The following is a 23,643-nucleotide window of genomic DNA, read 5'->3' as shown; positions in this document are numbered from 1 at the left end:
GGCTTTAATAATGGTGGAAGAAACAGGTTTAACAATAATAAACCTTTTCCATCATCCACTCAGCAACAGACAGAGAACACTAAACAAAATGCTTCTAATTTAGCAAATCTAGTCTCTGATCTATCCAAGGCCACTGTGAGTTTCATGAATGAAACAAGGTCTTCCATTAGAAATCTGGAAGCACAAGTGGGCCAGCTGAGTAAAAGGATCACTGAAATCCCTCCTAGTACTCTCCCAAGCAATACAGAAGAGAATCCAAAAGGAGAGTACAAGGCCATTGACATAAGCGCCATGGCCGAACCTGTAAGGGAAGGAGAGGACGTGAATTCCAAGGAGGAAGACCTCCTGGGACGTCTAGTGATCAATAAGGAGCTTCCCTCTGAGGAACCAAAGGACTCTGAGGCTCATCTAGAGACCATAGAGATTCCATTGAACCTCCTTATGCCCTTCATGAGCTCTGATGAGTATTCCTCTTCTGAAGAGAATGAGGATGTTACTGAAGAGAAAACTTCCAAGTTTCTTGGTGCAATCATGAAGCTGAATGCCAAATTATTTGGCATTGATGCTTGGGAAGTTGAACCTCCCTTGTTCATCAATGAACTAAGTGATCTGGATCAACTGACATTGCCTCAAAAGAGACAGGATCCTGGAAAGTTCATAATACCCTGTACCATAGGCACCATGATCTTTAAGGCTCTGTGTGACCTTGGTTCAGGAATAAACCTCATGCCCCTCTCTGTAATAGAGAAACTGGGAATCTATGGGGTGCAAGCTGCTAAAATCTCACTAGAGATGGCAGACAGCTCAAGAAAATAGGCTTATGGACAAGTAGAGGATGTATTAGTAAAGGTTGAGGGCCTTTACATCCCTGCTGATTTCATAGTCCTGGATACTGGAAAGGAAGAGAATGAATCCATCATCCTAGGAAGACCTTTCCTGGCCACAGCAAGAGCTGTGATTGATGTTGACAGAGGTGAAATAGTCCTTCAATGGAATGAGAACTCTCTTGTGTTTAAAACTCAAGGATCTCCCTCTGCAACCATGAAGAGGAAGCATGAAAAGCTTCTCTCCAAGCAGAGTCAACCAGAGCCCCCACAGTCAAACTCCAAGTTTGGTGTTGGGAGGCCACAACCAAACTCTAAGTTGGTGTTGAACTCCCATATCCAAACTCTAAGTTTGGTGTTGGAGAGTCTCAACAAAGCTCTGCACATCTGTGAGGCTCCATGAGAGCCCACTGTCAAGCTATTGACATTAAAGAAGCGCTTGTTGGGAGGCAACCCAATATTTATCTAATTCTTATTTTTATTATTTTTCATGTTTTCTTAGGTTCATGATCATGTGGAGTCACAAAATAAATATAAAAATTGAAAACGGAATCAAAAACAGCAGAAGAAAAATCACACCCTGGAGGAGCATCTGTCTGGCGTTCAAACGCCAGAACAGAGCATAGTTCTGGCGCTGAACGCCCAGAATGGGAGCATCCTGGCGCTGAACGCCCAGAACAAGCATGGTTCTGGCGTTCAACGCCAGAAATGGCAGCAAAGGGGCGTTGAACGCCCAAAAAGGGCACCAACCTGGCGCTAAACGCCCAGAGTTGTGTGCAAGGGCATTTTACATGCCTAAATTGGTGCAGGGATGTAAATGCCATGACACCTCAGGATCTGTGGACCCCACAGTATCCCCACCTACCTCATCATCTCTCTTCCCATTCATGATCATCCCTTCTACTTTCCATTTACCACTCACATCCATACGCCCACTACCTTAAAAAATTCAACATCTCTCTCCCACCCAATCCCACCCATATGGCCGAATACACACTCCCATCCATCTCCTCCATATCTTCTTCTTATTCTTCTATTCTTTCTTCTTTTGCTCGAGGGCGAGCAACATTCTAAGTTTGGTGTGGTAAAAAGCATAGCTTTTTTGTTTTTTTCCATAACCATTGATGGCACCTAAGGCCAGAGAAGCCTCTAGAAAGAGGAAAGGGAAGACAAAAGCTTCCATCAAGGGTCTATAGCTCAGTGGTAGAACATTTGACTGCAAATCAAGAGATCCCTGAGATACCTCAGGGGATACATTTTCTTCCACATAATTATTGGAAGCAACTAAGGGTGGAACATCAAGAGCACTCCATCATCCTTCATGAAATCAGAGAAGATCTAAAAGCAATGAAGGAGGAGCAGCAAAGACAAGGAAGAGACATAGAAGAGCTCAAGGACATCACTAAGGTGGACTCATTCCTTGTTCTTACTTTCTTTGTTTTTCATTTTCTATGTTATGTGCTTATCTATGTTTGTGTCTTCATTACATGATCATTAGTAGTAGTAACTATGTCTTAAAGTTATAAATGTCCTATGAATCCATCACCTCTCTTAAAAAAAATGTTTTAATTCAAAAGAACAAGAAGTACATGAGTTTTGAATTTATCCTTGAACTTAGTTTAATTATATTGATGTGGTGACAATGCTTCTTGTTTTCTGAATGTATGCTTGAACAGTGCATATGTCTTTTGAAGTTGTTGTTTAAGAATGTTAAATATGTTGGCTCTTGAAAGAATGATGACTAGGAGACATGTTATTTGATAATCTGAAAAATCATAAAAATGATTCTTGAAGCAAGAAAAAGCAGCAAAGAACAAAGCTTGCCGAAAAAAAAAATAGAAAAAAAATAGGCGAAAAAAAAAAATAAGAAAGAAAAAAAAAAAAAGCAAGCAGAAAAAGCCAAAAGCTCTTAAAACCAAGAGGCAAGAGCAAAAAGCCAATAACCCTTAAAACCAAAAGGCAAGGGCAAATAAAAAGGATCCCAAGGCTTTGAGCATCAGTGGATAGGAGGGCCTAAAGGAATAAAATCCTGGTCTAAGCGGCTAAACCAAGCTGTCCCTAACCATGTGCTTGTGGCGTGTAGGTGTCAAGTGAAAACTTGAGACTGAGCGGTTAAAGTCAAGGTCCAAAGCAAAAAAAAAAGAGTGTGCTTAAGAACCCTGGACACCTCTAATTGGGGACTTTAGCAAAGCTGAGTCACAATCTGAAAAGGTTCACCCAATTATGTGTCTGTGGCATTTATGTATCCGGTGGTAATACTGGAAAACAAAATGCTTAGGGCCACGGCCAAGACTCATAAAGAAGCTGTGTTCAAGAATCATCATACTGAACTAAGAGAGTCAATAACACTATTCGAAATCTGAAGTTCCTATAGATGCCAATCATTCTGAACCTCAATGAATAAAGTGAGATGCCAAAACTATTCAAGAGGCAAAAAGCTATAAGTCCCGCTCATATGATTGAAGCTCTGTTTCATTGATAGTTTGGAATTTATAGTATATTCTATTCTTTTTATCCTATTTTGATTTTTAGTTGCTTGGGGACAAGCAACAATTTAAGTTTGGTGTTGTGATGAGCGGATAATTTATACGCTTTTTGACATTGTTTTTAGTATGTTTTTAGTAGGATCTAGTTACTTTTAGGGATGTTTTTAATAGATTTTGTGTTAAATTCACATTTCTGGACTTTACTATGAGTTTGTGTATTTTTCTGTGATTTCAGGTATTTTCTGGCTGAAATTGAGGGACTTGAGCAAAAATCAGATTCAGAGGTTGAAGAAGGACTGCTGATGCTGTTGGATTCTGACCTCCCTGCACTCAAAGTGGATTTTCTGGAGCTACCGAACTCGAAATGGCGCCCTTCCAATTGCGTTGGAAAGTAGACATCCAGGGCTTTCCAGCAATATATAATAGTCCATACTTTGGCCAAGAATAGATGACGTAAACTGGCGTTCAACGCCAGCCTTCTACCCAAATCTGGCGTCCAGCGCCAGAAAAGGAGCCAAAACCAGAGTTGAACGCCCAAACTGGCACAAAAGCTGGCGTTCAACTCCAGAAAGGACCTCTACACGTGTAACACTCAAGCCCAAGCCCAAGCACACACCAAGTGGGCCCCGGAAGTGGATTTGTACATCAATTACTTACTCATGTAAACCCTAGTAGCTAGTTTATTATAAATAGGACCTTTTACTATTGTATTTGGTATCTTTGGATTACCTTATGATCCTTTGATCACGTTTTAGGGGGCTGGCCATCTCGGCCATGCCTGGACCTTCACTTATGTATTTTTAACGGTAGAGTTTCTACACTCCATAGATTAAGGTGTGGAGCTCTGCTGTCCCTCAAAGATTAATGCAAAGTACTACTGTTTTCTATTCAATTCTTCTTATTTCGCTTCTAAGATATCCATTCGCACCCAAGAACGTGATAAAGGTGATGATTATGTGTGACGCTCATCATCCTTCTCCCTTATGAACGCGTGCCTGACAAACACTTCTGTTCTACATGAAATAAGCTAGAATGAGTATCTCTTAGATCTCCTAACCAGAATCTTCGTGGCGTAAGCTAGAATGATGGCGGCATTCAAGAGAATCCGGAAGGTCTAAACCTTGTCTGTGGTATTCCGAGTAGGATTCAATGATTGAATGACTGTGACGAGCTCCGAACTCGCGATTGCAGGGCGTTAGTGACAGACGCAAAAGGATAGTAAATCCTATTCCAGCATGATCGAGAACCGACAGATGAATAGCCGTGCCGTGACAGGGTGCGTGAGCATATTATTCACTGAGAGGATAAGATGAAGCCATTGACAAGGGTGATGCCTCCAGACGATTAGCTGTGCCGTGACAGGGCATTGGATCATTTTCCCGTGAGATGACCGAAAGTAGCCATTGACAGTGGTGATGTATCACATAAAGCCAGCCATGGAAAGGAGTAAGACTGATTGGATGAAGATAGTAGGAAAGCAGAGGTTCAGAGGAACGAAAAGCATCTCCATTCGCTTATCTGAAATTCCTACCAATGATTTACATAAGTACCTCTATCCCTATTCTTTTATTTATTATTCGAAAACTCCATAATTATTTTATATCCGCCTGACTGAGATTTACAAGGTGACCATAGCTTGCTTCATACCAACAATCTCCGTGGGATTCGACCCTTACTCACGTAAGGTATTACTTGGACGACCCAGTGCACTTGCTGGTTAGTTGTATCGAAGTTGTGACAATCATGAATTAAGATCAGAGCACCAAGCTTTGAAGCCATTACCAGGATTTGTTCGAGCCTGGAGATCACAATTTCGTGCACCAGGGATGCATGGGGAAATGTTGCCATGCAACATTGGAAGAAGAACACGCTTGGAAACTGAACCAACCCCATCATAAAGTTGATGATCCTTGTGCCCATCCCATACTACACCCCATCCGTTCATCATACACCTACTCCATCAATCCACACCTTTCATTCACCCACCAATTCCCTATATAAGTGGTTCTTATTCCATACTCCCTTTCACATTCCAATTTTAATCCGTTACACTTCCCACTCTCGGCACCCAACCCCTTTTTACCCATCAAAAACACTCTCACCCATTCTCTTCACTACACCCCATCTTAACCGGCCGAAGCCAATTATCCACACCCTTTACACCTTCACATCTTAAAAATCACTTATGGCATCATCAAGCTCCAAGAGGCAAAAGAGGAAGGAACCGGTGGAGAGTGTCCCCTTCGATGAAGGGAGATTCAAAACTGCATTCCATGAACTCGAATTTGAACGGATAAAGGTCAAGAAGATATTACCTGAATTAACATTCCAGTTCAATGAGGATGAGTGCCCACAGATTCGAGAGAAGATTGAACAAAGGGGTTGGCAAAGGCTCACAAACCCAGAAGCAAAGATAAATGCAAACCTCATCAAGGAGTTCTATACAAATGTGGTCAGAGAAGATAAAACCAAGGCCCCCACCTTCAAAAGTTATGTGAGAGGAACATAGGTAGACTTCAGCCCCAATGCCATAACAAGGATTCTTCAGCTGAAATCGCCACATTTTGATGAACCCAGTTATCATGTGAGAATAAGTAATGGCCCCGACAATGATGAACTTGAAGAGATTGTGAACGATATGTGTGTTATAGGATCTGACTGGGAAAGGTATTCGGATAGGAGACCCTGGTTCATCAGGAGAGGAGACCTCATCTCGGAAGCCAAGGGATGGTTTGAGCTTGTGAGGAGATCTATCCTCCCAGCCGCAAATAATTCTGAGGTCAACATTACTCGAGCTACTATAGTACATTGCTTAATGAAGGGTGGAGGCATCAATGTGCACGAAATTATAGCTGAGGGGATTTAAGAATCAGCCAAGAAGAATGATCCAGGTGCTAGACTTTGGTACCCCAGCACCATCCTTAGGCTGTGTACGAAAGCCAAGGTAGTCTTCGAGGACAGCAATCCAACTTGGGTAAACCCCAGACGAATGGTTACACTCCAGCGTATAACTTATGTGGCACCCGCCCAACAATAAGAAGGCCTCAAATAGGGAAAAGAACATCACAAGAAGGACCTCACTAAGAAGAATCCCATCAGGAAGAATACCAGCAAGAAGAGTACTATGATCCAACCAATATAAATTTGGGCCACATTCAAGGAACCATTGAGGACTTGGCAAGGAGATATATGGAAAGGCAAGAACAACAATTACACATTCAATCCAAAAGGATGGATCGTCAAGAAGAGCTCTTGTCTAATTGGATGAATCAACAAGGGGAGTGGCAGAAACAGCAAATGGAACACTACTCCCAGCTCACTCAAGCCATCAATCAAGTGACTGAAAGGCAAGAGCGTCAAGACAAACGCCTTCAAGAACTCAACCAACGTCAGCTAGCTCAGATAAAGGCATTCAATGAGTTCAGCGTACTTAATGAAGGATGGCAACTACATAGGGAGGAGTTCAATATAAACACTCAAGCCAAGTTGAACTATATGTCTGGTCATATGCATAATCTGCACTCTGCAATCCCTAAGTATGATGCAGTCCAAAAAGAGCTAATAGAACAAGAGGAAAAGAAGGTGAAACAGTAGAAGGAAACATTGAAAAAGAAGATGGAAGATGCTGGCTTCTGGAAAAAGTTGATTGGAAAAGGCAAGGGAAGTGGGAGTTCAAGCACTCAAGAAAAACACAAAGGGGACAAACAAGAGGGAGAGCATGAGCAACCCCATGAGTAAAAGGTGGTGGAGTTCCCCCTTTGTTCCATCTTTTTCAAGTTTTTAAATAAGGAAAATCATGTATGAAATAAAACATGCTTCCATAGTAGTTTAGGATTTTAAATTCTGCCTTTAAGTTTTCATTGCTTAGGTCTATGCTTGCTAGTCCAAGTTACCTGCTGCATTTTCACCATACTTGCTTGTATGCTTGTCCTTTTGAATCAAATAAAAAGAGAATGTATGCTATGAAATACCAGAGTGAAGTTCATATTGTGGAGTAGGTTCCTAAACTTGTGGTGTAGTAATTACTTAGCTAAGTTGGTTCACCAACAAGGTAGGAAGGCAACTATCTGTCCTGAAGTCATATGCTTGAAGCACACCCCATGAGACCAGTTAATTAATAAGATCCTAATAAGAAAAAGGAAAAGAACAATAAGAGTTGAAAAAGAAAGAAAAGTAATAAGAAATAAGGCTAGGCACCAAGGGCTTGAATCTTGAGGGATGTGTCTGTGGTGCTCTTGTACCAAGGATCTGCTTGGATGAATAAGTTCTTAGGAGTGCTTCATCACTTGGTAACTTGGGCTAACTAACCCAAGATTATCAACTGAAAATTCACTATCAAGAGCAACCTTGCTACAGAACATTTAGTAACCCAAAGAGGTGCTGGACACCAAGGCCTCAAGGAAAGAAAATAACAAACCATGTGCCTGTGGTGTGCATGTATGGGGGAGAGAGACTTGAGGGAGTAAGTCCTTAGAGGTGTTTCAACACCTAGCACCTTGAACTAACTGGTTCGGGAGTGTTGGCTGAAAGCTTTTTTTAAAAAGTCGCCCTCTCACAGAACACTTAGCCTAAGGATGCAATAAACCGTGAAAATACAAAGGGATCAATAAATAAAAGTCTCAAAGGGTGCAATCAAGTGAGTATTCCAGGGCATGATAAAGGTCTGAAAGCCAATAAAGGAATGAACCTAAGTTGCTATGCATGAAACTCCATAAAACCAAGAACATGACTTTCACAATAATGATTCATTTCTCTTGTCATTTCATTCATCATTCTCTTGTTCCAGTACTTGCTTAGGAATAAGCAAGCTTTAAGTTTGATGTTGTGATGCCAGGGCATTTTGGCCAGTTTCACTGACCTTTTCTTTACTGTTTTAGGATAGTTTCATGCATTTTCTTAGGAAATAAGCAAGTTTTGGTTAGAATTTCACTTACATCTTGATTCAAGCAAACATTGTGAATTTTATATGATTTCATGAGAATTATGCATGAATGAATGATAAAATGAATGATGCATGATATCATGGGTTAGAACCTAGCTTTGATGCACTTTATTTGCTTGATTTCAAGACAAAGGAAGCAAGGAAGATGCCACGTTAGTCTAACTAACGTGACCATTAACGTGGAATGGGGGATAGCTTGCAACGTTAATGAGAAAAGTGATCGCCAATAATGCCTACATGAGCCATCATAGCCCACGTTAGTTGCCACGTTAACTACGTTAACGTGGAAGCTAATGTAGAAGAGAAGTAAAACTCCAACGTTAGTGGTAAAAGTGAATGCCACTAACATTGGAAAAGGGGGGCACACCTAGCCATGTTAAGAGTCACGTTAAGTACATTAACGTGAACTCTAACGTGGAAGGAAAGAAGTGCCAACGTTAGTGACACTCACCTTTGTCACTAACGTTGGACTAAGCCACCATTAGCCACGTTAATTGCACTAACGTGGAAGCTAATGTGGAGGGAAGGAATGATGAACCAACGTTAGTGACACTCACCTTTGTCACTAACGTTGGAGATGGCTATCACTACCATGTTAGAAGTCACGTTAACCTAAGTAACGTGAACTCTAACGTGGGAAGAAGGGTGTTTGGAGCGTTAGTGACAAAGGTAAGTGTCACTAACGCTCCCGAAGATTTGGCAAGCCTACGTTAAAGGTCACGTTAACTACACTAACGTGAACTCTAACGTAGGGAGAAAGGGGTACTCTCAACATTATTGGGAAAGGTAAACCCCAATAACGTTTGCGAATGGCCAAAAGGCAACGTTAGTGGTCACGTTAGTGCCACTAACGTTGAAGTTAACGTGGACTATTTTGGGTTAGGAACGTTAGTGAAAAAGGTGATTGTCACTAACGTTCTCGACCCCATATTTTCACTTAACGTTAACACCACTAACGCCCTAAGCTAAAGTCCATGCCTACAGCACATTTTCTCTGCAAGTGAAGCTGAGCCCACTAAAGATGATAACTGCTTCAACTCAAGATCTAAAGGCCCATATCCAAAACTTGAAGAGCCAACTAGAAGATCAGAAGAATAGGATAAATAGGAGTAGTTTTGAACTAGAGAAAAAGCTTTGGGGGGGGGATTGGGAGAACTACTTTCTGTAGAATTTTACTTTCTCTGCAACTTCTAGTTTTACTTTCAAAATGCATTCTCCATCTTCGTTTTCTATTCCGAGAGCTATGAACAACTAAACCCCTTTCATTGGGTTAGGGAGCTCTGTTGTAATTTGATGGATCAATAATAGTTTTCATTATTCTTCCTCTTTCTTTTCTCTTAATTTTACTAGAAAGCTTTCAACCTTCATCCAATTGGGTAGTTATCTTGGAAAAGAAGCTATCCATACTTGGATCTCTTCGGAACTATGGAAGAGGAATGAAGAGATCATGCTAGAAATGCTTTCTCATGTGGAACCAAATTGGGGTTTGGATGGATATAGTGACATATAATCCTACCAATATTTTGATTTGGAAATACATGTGGTATAATCAGTGACCATACTTCATCTCTTTTCATGAGCAATTAGACCAAGGAATTGGCTATTGATCAAGATTTGAGAGATTGAATTACCAAGGAATTGGAATTCAATCACTTAAGATTGACAAGGAGATCAATGAATGCATTGATTGAGAAAGAGATGAAGATGAACTTGATCCGGAGAATACAACATCTCCTGAGCCCAATGAACTCCCCATTTTCTATCTCACCCATTCTCTTTAATTTCTGTAATTTACTTTTATGATCATCTTCCCAAATACCCATTTAATATTCTGCAATTTACTTTCCGCCATTTACATTTAGCTCTTTATTTCCAGTATTTACATTCTCTGCTATTTACTTTCCCGCCATTTAATTTCCTGCAACTCTCACATTAAATTCTGCTTAGCTCAACTAGAACATTCCTCTAATTAAAGTTGATTGACCAATCAATCCCTGTGGGATTCGACCTCACTCTATTGTGAGTTTTTACTTGACGACAATTCAGTATACTTGCCGAGGAAAATTTGTTGAGAGACAAGTTTCCGTGCATCAGGCATTAGCGGTCCTTTCTATTGATTGTTACCTTGAAGTAGTAAGAGTTGTTTTGCTTTCTCGTTGGTTATGCTTTCTTGACCACGACTCTAAGTGTTTTGTCTCAAGACAACCCTTTAATTAAGTTTCAATTAGCACTCCCAAACCAGTTGGTTTTAGGGTACTGGTGTTGAAACACCCCTAAGAATCTACTTGCCCAGGCCTCTTCTTGACACATCTTCACCACAAGCATCTACTAGGATCCTTAACTCCCTTTTTCGAGCTTTTTAATGTTTCTTTTCCATCCCAGTTGTTGATGCTCAGAGCCTTGGGTCTTTATTGCTTACTACTTCTTGGTTCTATGGATATTCAAGGAACACCCTTTTACCTTTTCTTGTTATACCTTCTAAGACTAGTTAATTTCCATGACTCATTTTCTTTTTAGTTCATTCAAGGTTCTACACTTAGTTTCTTATTTCTTAGTTTGTTGGATGATCTATCTTGGCCTTGGTTTCTCTTACTCTTTTTTTTTTGCACAACTCACAGTAACTCTTATGGAAACAAACTCTACTTTGTTTATGTTGAAGAAGACTTGAAATACATTGCATTTTCTTTCTTGTAATCTAAAGGACTCATAAAGACTCCAGACATGAAATAAAACTAAGCAGAAAACATAAACTATCCTAGCTTGATTATTTATTCAAAAAGTAAATCGAACAAAAGCTTAAAACAGGATTTTAGAAATTAGAGAGTGTCAACCATGGGACTCAACAACCTTGGGCAGCTTCATCTTTAGTTCATTGACCCTTTTCCTTTGTCCTTCTTCTTGGAAGGGGAGGAGCCACCTTTATCTTGCTTGGAGGACCCTTCTTGTGCCTTGGCATCCTTGGGCTTCTAGAATCCTAGCCTCCTCATATAATTCCTTTCATCCTCCTTATGTTTGGCTAGAATTTCCTCTTGTCTTGCACTCAGCTTCTCCATTCTTTGCATGAAGGTTGGGTATCCTGGGTTTAGAGCGGCCACGGCATTGCACAAGTGATTCAGCTTCGCTTGTGTATTGATGTCATACTGCCTCCTGGATATGGTTCTGGCATTATAAAGATTTCTGAATTTAGCCAAGTTTCTCTGTTGCCATTTGCCTTGCTCTACTATTTTGTCCAGTGCACTTCGCACCTCTCCCTAGTCAAATTGTTCTTGTTGCTCCTTGAGGTTCTCAAAACCCCCTTGGAGTTGTTGGATGTTCTGGTTGACTTGGTTCCATTGTTGTTGCTGAGTCTCCTTTAGTTGATTGACATCTTCCCTTAAGTGGTGTAGGTCTCCCTTCATTTGGTGTACATATCCTTGCAATTGTTCCCAGTTGAATCCTTCTGGAAATTGTTGATATTGGTAGTGTGGTGGCGGTGGTTGAAGTGCTAGAAAGTGAGGTTACTCTTCTCCCTCTTCCTCTTCTTGTTGTTGTTGCATATGTGGCCCATGAGCATGAGCTCTTTGTTCTCTGGCCCTCTAAAGTGGGTTAACAGCTACCACTTTGGCCATCTTCTTGGCAGTTATGAATTTGTCTTGCTTCACTAGCACCTCATCAATGATCTTTTCAACTCCAACCTCATCACATAGCCTCTGTATGATGCTGGAGAATGCCAACCTTGTATTGTCACTGGTGCTTTTTAGTACTTTATTAATGTTGTTGGCAATCATCTCCCCCACATTGACATTCTCACCTTTCATGATGTTGTATATGAGCACAGCTCTCTCCTTGGTCACCTCTGAAGTGTTGGATGTGGGGATTAGGGACCTCCTCACAAATTCTAGCCATCCACTAGCTTGGGGGCTCAAATCCCTTCTTCTCAATTGGTTGGGTATCCCATCCTTATCATTTATCCAATGCACATTCAGCACACAAATTTCGTTCAGAATTTTCTCAAATCCAGGGTCTTGTTGCTTCATTCTTTCTTCATAGCTCCGAGTGGAGCTTGTCCTCTTCACCATTAGCATCCTCTCTATGCTGGAGGGGCTATAGTCAATGGACTTCTCCCTCACATAGCTAATGTAGCCATAGTGTTGTCCTGGTTGAGGCACAGCGTTAGCATAAAACTCCCTCACCAAGCTCTCTACTAGCTTCCTTGGTGGGTTGCATAGGAGTGACCAGCCCCTATTGTTGATCTCAATGTTGATCTCAAGATGCTCATTCATCGCTAGTTGGAACCCAACCTCTGGAATGATTTTCCTCTCACTCACCCAACCATAGAATTGATTTTGGTTGAATGCAGAGAGGAACTTGTATTCGTTGAAAGAGCTTGACGATCCAGAGGTTGGTTCCTTGGTTTTTCTTTTCTTTGAGGCTGAATTTTTCGGTGGTGCCATTTGGTTGAGAGAGTGTGTTTGAGGTTGTAAAAAAATGGGGGAAGATTGAAAGAGAGGGCAAGCAAAACAAGATTTTGCTCTAACACCAAACTTAGAACTTGATTGTCCCAATCAAGAAAAAGAAGAAAGAAAGTAGGGAAAGAGAGATAGTAGAAGGCGAAAAGAGAAAGGAAGAAGAAGTGTGTATGGATTCTCTTCTTGTGTGATTGGGGTTTTGAAGTGGGAGAAGAGTTAGGAAGGTGAAGCTTTTATAAGGAGTGAATGGTGTGATTTGAAAGGTGGGAAATAAAAAGGGTTAAATGTTTTCCCACTTGGGGAGTGGCGCCTAGCGTGGGAAGAGGCGCCAACTCTTGTCTCACTGTGCCTTTTGCATGTGTTGAGTTCCAAAGTACAAGTACACTTTGACTTCTTTGCTTTGTGAGTTGTTCATCATGTGGGCCCCATCTTTTCTCCTGAAATTACTTTCTCCTTAAACTATCTAAAGCACTAGATTTTAAACTACTTCTAAGAAAAACAATAATAAAAAAAAAAGATAAAGTGTTGGGGTGCTTGATAAACCACTATTTTATAGTTTATCTTGTGCTCAATTGAGTAGTTTTTATTAACTCTTTACCCACTTATTCATACTATTTGCATGAGTTTACATTCTCCTTCCTGATTTTGTGCTATGATTGAAAACATGCTTCTTTGGACTTATAATTTCTAATATTAATCCTCTCTTATCACCATTAGATGCCTTGATATGTGTGTTAAGTAATTTCAGAGATTACAGGGCAGGAATGGCTTAGAGGATGGAAAGGAAGCATGCAAAAGTGGAAGGAATACAAGAAGTTGGAGAAATTGCTAAACTCTCCAGCCTGACCTCTTTGCATTCAAACGGCTATAACTTGAGCTACAGAGGTCCAAACGATGCGGTTCCAGTTGCGTTGGAAAGCTAACGTCTAGGGCTTCAAGTTCATATATAATATGTCATAGTTGCTCTAACGCTAGGCGATGCGACCGCGTGCTCCATGCGGACGCATCGCAGTGACGAAAATCAGCGTGCTTGAATTCGCAACCAGCGAATTCTGGGCTGTTTCCGACCCAGTCTGTGGCCCAGAAAACACATATTAGAGGCTATAAAGTGGAGGAATGCATCCATTCATAATCATGCTCTCATATTTACAATTTTAAGATTTAGATGTAGTTTTTAGAGAGAGAGGTTCTCTCCTCTCTCTTAGGATTAGGATTTAGGATTTCTCTTAGTTTTAGGAGCGACTCTCAATCACAGGTTCTTTATTTTTATTTATTTTCCTGATTTAATTTATGAACTCTTCCATGTTACATTTGATATCTTTATTAGTGCAAATTGAAGTATTTCAGATTTACGATTGTTCTCTTTAATTTATTAATGCTCTTTAATTTATGTATTCAAATTATTTTCATTCAAGTAGATTCTCTTTCCTTTTGGCTTTGGTTGAGTCATTGGAGACACTTGAGTTATCAAACTTATTGTTGACTGAAAATTGGAATTTTTCAAGAATTAATTCGAGTTCCAATAACTCTAGCCTTTCCTAAGGAAAGACTAGGACCTGAGGAATAAAAATTAATTCATCCACTTAACTTACCTTCATAGTTAGAGGTTAACAAAGTGGGAGAAAAATCTAATTCTCATCACAATTGATAAGGATAACTAGGATAGGAATTCTGATTCTCATACCTTGCCAAGATTTTATTTTACAGTTATTTATTTATTTTTATTGCTTCGAAAATATACCTGTGCCCATTGCCCAAACTCCAAAACCCCAATTTACAAACTCATAACCAATAATAAGAACATACTTCCCTGCAATTCCTTGAGAAGACGACCCGAGGTTTGAATACTTCGGTTATCAATTTATTTAGGGGTTTGTTACTTGTGACAACCAAAACGTTTGTACGAAGGGATTTCTGTTGGTTTAGAGACTATATCTACCACGCGACTATTTTTATAAAATTCTTTACTAGCAAAAATCCTAACGTCAAAATGGCGCCGTTGCCGGGGAATTGCAAACGTGTGCCTTATTATTGGTTATTGTAAATATTTGCTTTTTTACTTGTTTATTTGTTTTTATTTTTGTTTTTATTTTTGCTTTTTTTCATAAATTAAGAGGTTATTGGTTTTTATTTAGTTATTAAAAATTTTTTCGAAAAAATTTTTTTCGTGTTCATCTTGATCTTCAAGTTGTTCTTCGTGTTCATCTTGACCTTCAAGTTGTTCTTAGTTGTTTTCTTCGTTTTGATCTAAAAATTTTAAGTTTGGTGTCATTTTATTATTTTTCTCTTTCCTCATTAAATTCAAAAATTCAAAATTTAAAACTCAAATTTCAAATTTCAAATTCCAATTTTCAAAATTCAAAAATCAAAATTCAAAATTTAAAATCCAAATTTCAAATTTTCAAATTTCAAATTTCAAAATTTAAAATTCAAAATTCAAAATTTAATTTTCAATTTCAAAATCTAAATTTCAATAACCTTTTGATTTAAAATTACTTTTATTTTTGTTTTTAATTTTTATTTGTTACTATGAACTCTCACCGCTTTGGCTATGAGTCTGGTTACAATTATGTTGCAGGAAGAAGAAATTACAATGAGAACAGGCATCAAGGTTGGAACAATCAAAGATGGGAGGAGCCACAAGGATTTGATCAACCCTCATGGCAACAACAACCTCCAATGGACTATCAACAACCACCACCATATGCCTATGAATCCTTTCCTCAACATGACTTTGGACCACCATACTCACAAACCCCTTTCCACCATTCACCTCCATATGACCCTAACCTGTATCCACCATACCAACCACCTTATGAGCCAAATGAACCCTCCTATCCATCCCAAACCTCCATGGAGAAAGCACTTACCGATCTAAACTCTACTATACAAGCTCTTGTCGCCCAAATCGGACCACCAAACACCTTCAACAATCAACCCTCAAGCTCTAGTGCACTTCCTTTTCAACCACAGAATGATCACTCCATCCCATCACCACCATCCATGGAAGAGCACCCACATCCATCAATCCAAGAGCAACATGATCCCAATGATGCTATTGACATGAAACAAGAGAGAAGGGATCATCTTCGCGAATTCATACTTCATAAGGAGCTAGAGGAGGCCCTAAGGGTGAAGGTAATAAAAACCCTTGAAGTCGAAGGAGTGGTTGAAGAATTAGTGAAGGAAGAATCAAGGGATCATCTCAAGGAAGCAGCGAAACGATTTCATGCAACTCTATATCAACTAAATCAAGCGATAAGTCAATTAGGTTCCCGACGCTCGGACACTCAAAGTGCTCCCATGGCTTCATGTGGGCAATCTAATGAAGAACGTAGCATGAACGAGATATTAGAAAATCCAGTGGACAGTACGGAGCATGACTTTGTACTGGAACAAGTGGAGGAAGCTGTAATTATCAAAGAAGAAGAAGTGGTTGAAGACTTAGGAGATGCAGAACCTCCATGGAAAAGTCCAGTCATAGAACCCCCTTTCAAGACGTTTGAAATTGATGCTGAGGAGGGTGTACAACCTCCAAGGCATATCACAGTTGAAGACTTGGAAGAGGTTGATCAAGAGATGGAGATTCGAGAAAAAGAAGCACAACCTCCCATGCCCTTGGAAAGCAATGAAGAGAAGATTGAATTAGAATAAAGCTACCAAGAGGAAGAGGTTGAAATTGAAGAAGCTTGCAAAGAGGTGGTAATTATCAGAGAAAAGCACAAGGGAGTGGAGCTTGCAATTTCATTAAAAATACCTCCCCCTAAGTTGCCATCATCCTTCACAACATTCAAGTGGGTAAAATTCATATCCCTTAGCTTTCTAATTCCACTTGAATATGGGCTACTGGAGACGGATGGTCAACTTAGAGTTCTTTGTAACATTAAGAGTAAGAGGAAGATGGTCAGTGGTAAGAATTGTCCTGCAAGGTTCATTATGGTTGGAAGCTTTAAGTTTAAATGCAAGGGTTGGTGTAAAGCTCAATTGAATGGGTCTAGGAAGTTGTTTGGACGCTTTAGTGAGAATTCTAAAGCTGATCCACCCGGATGGAATCATGATAATCAACTTGAAGACGGGTGTAAAAGCAAGATTTGGGATCCTGGAATCTGTTCTGACATCCAACACCCCGGGAGCCTAAGAATCTGTTTGAAGCTGCTCAAGGGCTTTACGTGCCTAGTTTGGGATCCTGGAGGCTATTGGAATTAAAAACAATGGTGGAGATTCCTGGATGAGTTCAAACACAAGCCACCATAACAGGGAGCTCACCAAATGTCCAACTTAAGGACTTTAACTAAAAGTGCTAGGTGGGAGACAACCTACCATGGTATGATCGTTCCTTTTTCATTTTTATTTAGTTTTATTTGTTTTCGAGTTTTATTTTATTTTATTATATTGAACCTGGAGTTTTGCATCACATTCATATTAATACTGCATTCTGCATTTTTCATGCATAAAAAAAAAGTTCCACGCGACGCGACCGCACCAGCGACGCGTCCGCGTCGCAAGGAGAGGAAAAAAAATAAAAACGAACAGAGAGTCACGCTGGAGCGTGGCTGGAGGCGTGCCAATGGCAAAAATCGTCCCACGCAACCGCGTCATATGGAAATCATGGTCTCCCACGCGACCACGTGTCCCACGCGGCCACGTGACCAGGATTTCGACGTAATAATGGTGCACAGCCGAAAGTTGTGCTAGAGTGGTGCTGGACTGGCGATGGACGCGCAGTCCATCTTACGCAACCGCGTGCCCCACGCGGCCACGTCACATCCTACTAAGTGGCCACTCGCGCGATCGCATGCCCCACGCGATCGAGTCACCCAAAATTTGGCACTAATATGACTTTGAACAAAGAGTTGTGCGAGCGCGAGGCTGCCCTCGCGCCAGTGGCATAAAACGGGCCACGCGACCGCGTGACCGACGCGACCGCGTCAATCAGTTTAAGCGCAAGTCACGCGACCGCGTGCCCCACGCGACCGCGTCGATTGCGCTGCACAGCTTATCCTAATTTGCCAAATATCTTATCTTTTCTCCCCCAATCCTAATTTTTCCTCCCTCCTTTCTTACTTACTTCTTCTTCCCTTCTTTTCCTTCTCATTCTTCTTATCTTTTATTTTATTTTACTTAATTTATTTACATATTTCATTCATTACATTTTCATTTTGTGCATATTTTTGTTTTCTTTTCTAAATTACTTATTTTTCCTTTGGTGTTACAATTTTCCTATTTAACTGTTGCATCTTCTCTTGAATCATTTTGAGTGCTTAGTGACTTGTTTTATTTTGGATAGATAATATTATTTATATCAATGCCAATCTTTTATACCTGTATTACTTTTACATTGACATGATTTTTTATTATCTCTCCTTACCGACACTCTCTCCCCTATTTTTGCAAATTTTTGCACTCTTGATTTGCCATGTACTTCTATTGTTTTCTCATTTGTATGTTGTAGCTACCATGTAATTGAGACCCTTATCATTTGGCATTAACCCAATCATACTTCATTTATTTTCTTATCTCTATTATTGGGTTACCTTTCTTCCCTTTTTCTTTCAGGATGGCCACCAGGAAGAGAACCGGAAGATGTTTACATGGGAGAGACAAACAAGTTCCTACGCACATTCCTTGATGAGAAAAGCATCAGTTGGAACAACCCGTCTACCTGCACATCCCAGCATGCACCGAGGACGGTGCAATCTTTAAGTGTGGGGAGGTCGCTACCGACTTCCAGGGGTTAGTTACCTTCTATCTCAACACCAATGGTTTATTTTCCTTGTTAGTTGTTACATTTTCATGTTTGATTGCATATTAGATTGATTTTGTGCATATTTTACCACTTGGTTGAAGTAATATTTTCTTTTTCAAGAAATCTTTTAGAGAATTTCACTAATGTAAATAAAAATTTAATGTTACACTTGTTTGAAGAAATATTATACTAGAACATGGTTTAGAGCTCGAGCACACAAAACCTGTGAGATTTTTGAGCCTATGTGAATTAGTTGTATTTTACCAACCAATATTTTATTTTTAGTGTGTGTTTTTCTCTCTAAAATTGTGATCTTTGTCTTGCTTAATTCTATATTTCCATGGTTTGATGTATGCATGCACTTACATGATTGAGGCCTTTGTTTCACTAAGCTTACATACCCATATGGCCTTACCTTTCATTATCCTTTGCAAACCAATTTGAGCCTATTTTACCCCTTTGTTCTTTACTTTAGCACATCATTAACTCTAAGCAAAAAATAATAATGTCCTTAATTTGAATCCTTGGTTAGCTTAGACTAGTGAAAGTGCTCATAAATTAAGTGTGGGGAAAAGTGGATTTGGAAACAATTGGTTTAAGAATTGGGTATTATATATCTTTATGAAAATGTGAAAGAAATGTTTAGAACATGATTCATGCATTCAATATCTTAATCATATGCATTGAGAAAAATAAAAAAAAATAAATATATAAAAAAAAAGAAGAAGAGCAATTAAGCATAAAGGGGACAAAATGCCCCAAAGCAAATGGTGAAAATAATGCATATGTACTGTACTTGAAATTAGAATGCATGAATATGTGGAAAACATGGTTAATAGATAGTTAGATGTGGTATTATGATTACATGGATTGTCTAAAGTTAGGTGTAAAGTTTAAGTTAATTAAGGATTCAAATTTTAGTCCACTTAGCCAAATACAATCCTACCTTGACCCTAACCCCATTACAACCCTTAAAAGACCTCTTGATATGTGTATCTGTGCATTAAATTTATGTTGATTGTTAGATGAAGAGCAAGCCTTAGAAAGCAAGGTTAGTAGAGAGTTGAGAGAATCGAACCTTAAACACTTGAGTGATTAGAGTGTATACACTACCAGTGAGGGTTCGATGCTCAATTCCTTGTTCCCTGCTTTCATGAGCTATTTTCTTCTTGCAAGTCTATTTGTACTTCATTTTCATAATTTGAATTAGTGAAATCCAGTTCATATTTCTTCTTGAAGGATTTGTTTACTTTTAACTAAGTAGGTAGAATCATTTTGCATGTAGTTGCATTCATATAGATAGGTTGCATTTCATACTTTCTTACATTCCTCTTCATCTTTATAGCTTCTCTTGAGCTTAGCATGAGGAGATGCTATTGTTTAAGTGTGGGAAGGTTGATAAACCACTATTTTATGGTTTATCTTATGCTCAATTGAGTGGTTTTTATTAACTCTTTACCCACTTATTCATACTATTTGCATGAGTTTACATTCTTCTTCCTGATTTTGTGCTATGATTGAAAACATGCTTCTTTGGACTTATAATTTCTAATATTAATCCTCTCTTATCACCATTAGATGCCTTGATATGTGTGTTAAGTAATTTCAGAGATTACAAGGCAGGAATGGCTTAGAGGATGGAAAGGAAGCATGCAAAAGTGGAAGGAATACAAGAAGTTGGAGAAATTGCTAAGTTGTCCAGCCTAACCTCTTCGCATTCAAACGACTATAACTTTAGCTACAGAGGTCCAAACAACGCGGTTTTAGTTGTGTTGGAAAGCTAATGTCTGGGGCTTCGATTTGATATATAATATGCCATAGTTGCCCTGACGCTAGGTGACACAACCGCGTGCTCCATGCGGACGCGTCGCAGTGACGAAAATCAGCGTGTTTGAATTCGCAACCAGCGAATTCTGGGCTGTTTCCGACCCAGTTTGCGGCCCAGAAAACACAGATTAGAGGCTATAAAGTGGGGGAATGCATCCATTCATAATCATGCTCTCATATTTACAATTTTAAGATTTAGATGTAGTTTTTAGAGAGAGGGGTTCTCTCCTCTCTCTTAGGATTAGGATTTAGGATTTCTCTTAGTTTTAGGAGCGACTCTCAATCACAGGTTCTTTATTTTTATTTATTTTCCTGATTTAATTTATGAACTCTTCCATGTTACATTTGATATCTTTATTAGTGCTAATTGAAGTATTTCAGATTTACGATTGTTCTCTTTAATTTATTAATGCTCTTTAATTTATGTATTCAAATTATTTTCATTCAAGTAGATTCTCTTCCCTTTTGGCTTTGGTTGAGTGATTGGAGACACTTGAGTTATCAAACTCATTGTTGACTGAAAATTGAAATTTTTCAAGAATTAATTCGAGTTCCAATAACTCTAGCCTTTCCCAAGGAAAGACTAGGACCTGAGGAATAAAAATTAATTCATCCACTTAACTTACCTTCATAGTTAGAGGTTAACAAAGTGGGAGAAAAATCTAATTCTCATCACAATTGATAAGGATAACTAGGATAGGAATTCTGATTCTCATACCTTGCCAAGATTTTATTTTATAGTTATTTATTTATTTTTATTGCTTCGAAAATATACCTGTGCCCATTGCCCAAACTCCAAAACCCCAATTTACAAACTCATAACCAATAATAAGAACATACTTCCCTGCAATTCCTTGAGAAGACGACCCGAGGTTTGAATACTTCGATTATCAATTTATTTAGGGGTTTGTTACTTGTGACAACCGAAACTTTTGTACGAAAGGATTTCTGTTGGTTTAGAGACTATATCTACAACGCGATTGTTTTTATAAAATTATTTACTGGCAAAAATCCTAACGTCAGTGCCTCCCAACTAGCGCTTCTTTATTGTCACTAGCTTGACACTCCTCCATCTTTAGTTAGGCTTGTAGATCACTCTTTGCTCTTCTAAGGAGCCTCCCAAGTAGTGTTTGAGTCTATGGCCATTGACAGTAAAGGTTCTCTGAGTCTTGTCCTCCATGAGCTCTACATGACCATAGGGAAACACCTTGAGTATGGTGAAGGGCCTGACCATCGAGACTTAAGTTTCCCAGGGAAGAACTTGAGCCTTGAATTGTAGAGTAGCACCTTTTGTCCTTCAGTGAACTCCCTTCTTGTTATCTTTTGATCATGCCACCTTTTATTGTTCTCTTTGTAGATTTTTTTCATTCTCATATGCTTGATTTCTAAATTCCTCCAGCTGATTGAGTTGCATTAATCTTCTTTCTTCAGCAGCTTGCTCATCATAGTTTAGCATTTTTAGAGCCCAAAACGCTCTATGCTCAAGTTCAACTGGTAGGTGACAAGCCTTGCCATACACCAGTTGGTATGGAGACATCCCAATGGGTGTCTTGTAGGCTGTCCTGTAGGCCCATAATACATCATCCAGCTTCTTAGACCAATCCTTTCTTGAGCTTCCAACATTTTTTTCAAGGATTCGTTTTAGCTCTCTGTTGGAAATTTCAACTTGCCCATTGGTCTGTGGGTGGTATGGAGTTGCCACCTTGTGCTTGACTCCATACCTGAGAAGGAGTGTCTCAAGTTGTTTGTTGCAGAAGTGTGTCCCTCCATCACTAATGAGAGCTCTAGAAACTCCAAATCCGCTGAAGATGTTCCTTCTCAAGAAGCTTATCACAACTTTGTTGTCATTTGTTGCAGTGGCTATGGCTTCTACCCATCTTGAGATATAATCAATAGCCACCAATATGTAGCTATTTGAGTAGGAAGTTGGGAAGGGTCCCATGAAGTCAATCCCCCATACATCAAATAGTTCCAGCTCTAGTATGAATTGCTGTGGTATCTCATTTCTCTTGGTTAGATTACTAGCTCTTTGGCACTCATCACATCTTGACACTAATTTCTTAGCATCCTTAAACATTGTTGGCCAGTAAAATCCGGATTGAAGCACTTTTGCTGCTGTTCTTTCTCCACTGAAGTGACCTCCATATGCGGATCCATGGCACTGCCACAACACTTCATGCCCTTCTTCATAGGATATACACCTTCTCAAGATTCCGTCAGCACACTTTTTGAACAAATAGGGGTTATCCCAGATGTAGTGTTTGGCATCCTTGATTAGCTTTCTCCTCATGTGTTTGTTGATGTTAGTTGATAGTTCCCCAGTAGCCTTGAAGTTAGCTATGTCTGCAAACCAAAGGGGCTACTCGAATCATCATCAATTGCTCATCAGGGAAGCTTTCGTTTACTGATACTTGATGCATTTCTTCTTCTTGTGGGATCCTTGAGAGGTGGTCAGCTACCTTGTTCTCTGCTCCACTCCTATCTTTAATTTCAATGTCAAATTCTTGGGGCAGCAGAATCCATCTTATTAGTCTGGGCTTAGATTCTTGTTTGGTAAGCAAGTATTTGAGTGCTGCATGATCAGTGAACACAATTACTTTTGAGCCAATAAGATATGATATTAACTTATCAAAAGCAAAGACTATGGCTAAAAGTTCTTTCTCCGTGGTGGTATAGTTCCTTTGATTCTCATTAAGGACCTTGCTAGCATAGTAAATAACATGTACTAGCTAGTCTTTCCTCTGTCCTAAAACAGCACCAACAGCAAAATCAGATGCATCACACATTAGTTCAAAGGGAAGATCCCAGCTTGGTGGTGCTACAATAGGTGCAGAGGAGAGTCTCTTCTTAAGCTCATCAAAGGCTACCATGCATTCTCTATAAAAAACAAAGAGAGTATTTGAGACAAGTAGGTTGCTAAGAGGTTTTGCAATCTTTAAAAAGTCTTTGATAAACCTCCTATAGAACCCAGCGTGTCCCAAAAAGCTTCTGATTGCCTTGACATTGCAAGGTGGAGGTAATTTCTTAATTACTTCCACTTTTGTCTTGTCCACTTCTATGCCATTTTTTGAAATCTTGTGACCAAGAACCACCCCTTCAGTTACCATAAAGTGGCACTTCTTCCAGTTCAAAACCAGGTTGGTTTCTTGGCACCTGTTCCGAGAGTTACCTGAAACTGTAGGTCGATCTTGGACGAGATATTCTGTACGGGTCGGAGCTGACGTGTCTGGATGGTGGGTGGCGGCCGGAGCTGTCGTGTCCAACTTGTTGGACTGGTAATGCTGCTGATCCTTTGTCACCGGAGGGTGGTGGTACCTGCAAGGGACTTCGATGCTTAAGTTAGCAAGGGTATTAAGCAGGTTTTTTGTAA

The sequence above is a fragment of the Arachis hypogaea genome, chromosome 12, assembly GCF_003086295.3.
Source record: "Arachis hypogaea cultivar Tifrunner chromosome 12, arahy.Tifrunner.gnm2.J5K5, whole genome shotgun sequence".
NCBI lineage: Eukaryota > Viridiplantae > Streptophyta > Magnoliopsida > Fabales > Fabaceae > Arachis > Arachis hypogaea.
This window is presented reverse-complemented; position numbering follows the sequence as displayed.